The sequence below is a fragment of the Prionailurus viverrinus genome, chromosome B1, assembly GCF_022837055.1.
Source record: "Prionailurus viverrinus isolate Anna chromosome B1, UM_Priviv_1.0, whole genome shotgun sequence".
NCBI lineage: Eukaryota > Metazoa > Chordata > Mammalia > Carnivora > Felidae > Prionailurus > Prionailurus viverrinus.
Genome location: NC_062564.1, coordinates 44,171,211 through 44,175,395, shown reverse-complemented (window position 1 = coordinate 44,175,395; position 4,185 = coordinate 44,171,211). Strand labels below are relative to the sequence as shown.

At 38.2% G+C, this 4,185-nt stretch overlaps 2 pseudogenes; both read left to right on the top strand.

Moving 5' to 3' along the window:
• Positions 1-1,667: 1,667 nt before the first annotated feature.
• Positions 1,668-1,878, top strand: LOC125164744 (40S ribosomal protein S28-like; annotated as a pseudogene).
• A 904-nt stretch (positions 1,879-2,782) lies between these two features.
• LOC125164743 (60S ribosomal protein L12-like) lies at positions 2,783-3,918 on the top strand (annotated as a pseudogene).
• The last annotated feature ends 267 nt before the right edge of the window (positions 3,919-4,185 follow it).

The window sequence follows — 4,185 nt, the reverse complement described above, 5'->3', positions numbered from 1 at the left end:
TTTCTGTTGGGTGGCCCCACTTCCACAGCCCCAATTTTATTGATTTTAGTAACACCCTTTGTTCACTCTGCCCATTAAAACCTAGCAATCACAATGCCTTCCTACTTTTGCTAGTCTTGAGTGCCTCAATCTCCCTTTTTGTTCCTGTAACTTTTGTAAACAGTCTCTTTATTAAACTGTCATTAAAATTCCACTTGGGAATTTTTGCTCTGGAGCCTAACTGAAGGGCACACTAAATACTTCGGATTTTGCTGTAAGAGCAATGATAAGATGTTTATGAGATTTTAGCAAAGGAGTAACATGATATTTGTTCCTTAAAATATCTCGGAATTTCTGCTTCTAGTAAGACAGAGTAAGATCTTACCAGACTGAGTCTTCTATAAAAATCAACTAAAAATCTGGACAAGTAGCAAAAAAAGAAAAAAAAAGGCTGCTATGTGAGGCAATAGAGAGTCAACAGAAGCAGACAGACTCTTCAGGGAAATACATTCTCAGAGGAGGGGAGTTTTTCCAAAGTAATTTCTCATTTTTGTGGCTTTTTCCCTGGGGCCAAGTGCAGTGATGTGATGCTGGAGGTGGTAGGGTACTTGTGGAAATGCTGGAATTTTTCTGGGGTGAGAAACCAGGAAATTGAAACCAGAGAAATTGTGGCTGCTGAAGAGAGTGGAGGAATAATGGAAGGAAAAGAGCCAAAAAGAGAATCCCAAATTCTGACAACCCATACCTCTTAATGGCTCTTCAAACCATACATTTACAGAACAGACTGATAGCGATTCAGTTAGAGAAAAAAAAATACTTGAACAGACACAGGACCTGTCACCCAAGAAACAGAGTTAGTGGTTATTATCAAAGGAAAAAAAAAAAAAACCAGAATCAAGATTTTCCATAACATTCCATAAGCATTTACAGTGACCAGGATACAACCCAAATTTATCTGACATACAAAAAATCATGAATGTGGAACACATTCTTGAGAGGAAAGCAAATCTGAAAATGACCCCAAGATGAGATGACCCAGATATTGGAAGTAGAACAAAAGGATTTAAAAATGGCAATTATAATTATTCTCAATGAAGTAAAAGAAAATATTCTCATGATGAATGAAAAGATAAGAAATCTCAGCAGAGAAAGAGAAATTCTTTAAAAAAAACTGTAAGTGGAAACTTTAGTACTGAAAAATACAATATTAGAAATTAGTGGACTTAATACTCCATAGTGTCTATTAATTTGACTTTAATAGTCAAACTGTTAAAAGTCAAAGATAAAGAGTAAATCTTGAAGGCAGCAAAAGAAAAATGACATATTTGCCATTAAAAACCAAGGAAGTTGGAAGAGTAGAGTATCTTTAAATTTTTTTTAATGTTTATTTAGTTTTGAGAGAGAGACAGAGCTCGAATGGGTGTGGGGCAGAGAGAGAGAGGGAGACACAGAATCTGAAACAGGCTCCAGGCTCTGAGCTGTCAGACACTGGGCTCAAACTTGGAAACAGCAAGATCATGACCTGAGCCAGTCGGTCGCTTAACTGACTGAGCCACCCTGGCGCCCCCAAGAGTAGAGTATCTTTAAAGTACAGAAAGGAAAAACTGTCAACCCAGAATTCACTCCAGTGAAAATATTCTACAAGAATCAAGGTTAGCTCTCCATGCGACTGCTGCCAAGCAGCCCTCATGGACACAAACTGTGTGCAGTCCATCAAGTTGGCCAGGATCACCAAAGTGCTGGGCAGGACCAGCTCACAGGGACAGTGCATGCAGGTGTGTGTGGAGTTCATTGGATGACATGAACCACTCCACCAACTTCGATGTGAAAGGCCCTGTGTGCAAGGGTGACATGTTCACCCTACTGGAGTCAGAGCAAGAGGCTCGGAGGCTGAGCTAAACTTGTGGCTGTGTCCTGCATGTCTGGGTCAACCACTTGGCCCACAGTGATGATCTGTGTTTGTTAATAGAGCATTTATATTCTTTAAAAAAAAGCAAATCGGGGCACCTGGGTGGCGCAGTCGGTTAAGTGTCCGACTTCAGCCAGGTCACGATCTCGCGGTCCGTGAGTTCGAGCCCCGTGTCGGGCTCTGGGCTGATGGCTCAGAGCCTGGAGCCTGTTTCCGATTCTGTGTCTCCCTCTCTCTCTGCCCCTCCCCCGTTCATGCTCTGTCTCTCTCTGTCTCAAAAATAAATGTAAAAAAAAACAAACAAACAAACAAATCAAGGTTAAGTAAAGGTATTTTCAGATGAAAGAGAATTAACCATAAGCAAACATGTACTGTAAGAAATACCAAAGGAAATCTCTTTCTACATATCAACTACAACACAAAGGCTGAGATAGGGTGAAGGAATATGGATCAACACAGTTGTGAGGTTTTTGTAATTTGTGTGAAATGGAGCCATGTTTACTGGAAGCATTTTGTAAAAAAAAATTAAGGATGTGTATTATAATTCCTAGGGCAAGCACTAAAAATAATGCAAAGAAGAAAAGCTAAAAAGCCAATAGGAAAATTAAAATTAAATCTTAAAAAAAGTCGAAACAATAAAAAAATAGGAATGGAGGAACAGTAGAGCAAAAGAAAACAAAACAAAAACCAGGGGGAACATATAAAAAACAAATCTAAATGTTAGCTCCAAATTCAACCATACCAATAATTACATTAAATACTAATGGATTAAAACACTCCACTTAAAAGGCAGAGATAATCATATTGAAGAAAACAAGATCCAACTATATGTTGTCTACAAGAGACACACTTAATTTTATATTATATTAAGACACAGATATGTTGAAAGTAAATATGAGCAGTAAGTATAGGAGAGCTGAGGTGTCTATATTAATATCAGAAAAAGGAGAATTCAAGACAAAGAGTATTACTAGAGTCAAAAAGAAACATTTCACAATGATTAAGTATGGTCATTTCACCATGACTTTACTTGTAAATGTATATATGCCTAATAACAAAGAGTCAAGATATATGAAGCAAAATTGATGAAATTAAAAAGAGAAATAGACAATTCCACAGTTGTAGGTGATTTTATCACCTCTCCCCAGCAATTGATAAAATGAAACTAAAAAATTCAGCACAACACTGAAGATTTAAACAACAGTCTTAACCACTTTGAATTGCTATTTGTAGAATATTACACTGAATTGCTAGTTATAGAATAAAAATTGCTATTTATAGATTATACATTCTTTTTCAAGGGCACATGTTGTATTTACCAGGATACATCATAAGCCGGGCCATAAAGCAAGCCTTAAATTTAAAAGATTGACATCATAGCTTTTTGGCTTTTGGCTGGGAGGAGGCAAAGTTGCAACTGTCTTTGGTCGTCTGGAATCTAGGTTCACCCAACACCAGCTGCCTCCACTATGCAAGCCTAAGTTTGACCCTAATGAGATTAAAGTTGTATAAGTGAGGTGTACCAGTGGGGAAGTGATGCCACATCTACCCTGACCCCCAAGATCAGCTCCCTGGGTCTATCTCCGAGAAAGGTTGGTGATGACATCACCAAGGTTACCAGTGATTGGAACTGACCATTCAGAACAGGACAAATCCAGATTGAAGTGGTACTTTCTGCCTCTGCCCTGATTAGCAAAGCTCTCGAGAAACTGCCAAGAGACAGAAAGAAGCAGAAAAACATCAAGCCCAGTAGAAATACCACTTTTGATGAGATTGTCAACATTGCCCAACAGATGTGGCACCAATCTTTAGCTAGAGAACTCTCTGAAACCATTAAAGAGATCCTGAGGACTGCCTAGTCTTCGAGCTGCAATGCTGATGGCCGCCACCCTCATGACATCACAGATGACATCAGTAGTGGTGTAGTGGAATGCCCAGCTAGTTCAGAACTACAAAGGAAAAATATTTTAATAGAGGATCATTTAACAACAACACCCCCCCCCCAAAAAAAAAAACCCAAACCAGATTGACATCACATAGACTATGTTCTCTGATTATGGTGGAATTAAATTAGAAATCAATAAGATAATTAGGAAAACTCCATGTATTTAGCAACTGAGTACCATACTTCTAAATAATCGATCAATTAAAGAAGAAGTAATAATGGAAATTAGAAGATATTCTGAATTAAATGACAGTGAAAACATAACACATTAGCATTTGTAGGATGTAGCTAAAGCAGTGTTGATTGTAGGACTGGAACAGGGAATATACAAGATGCACCTGGATCATCTTGT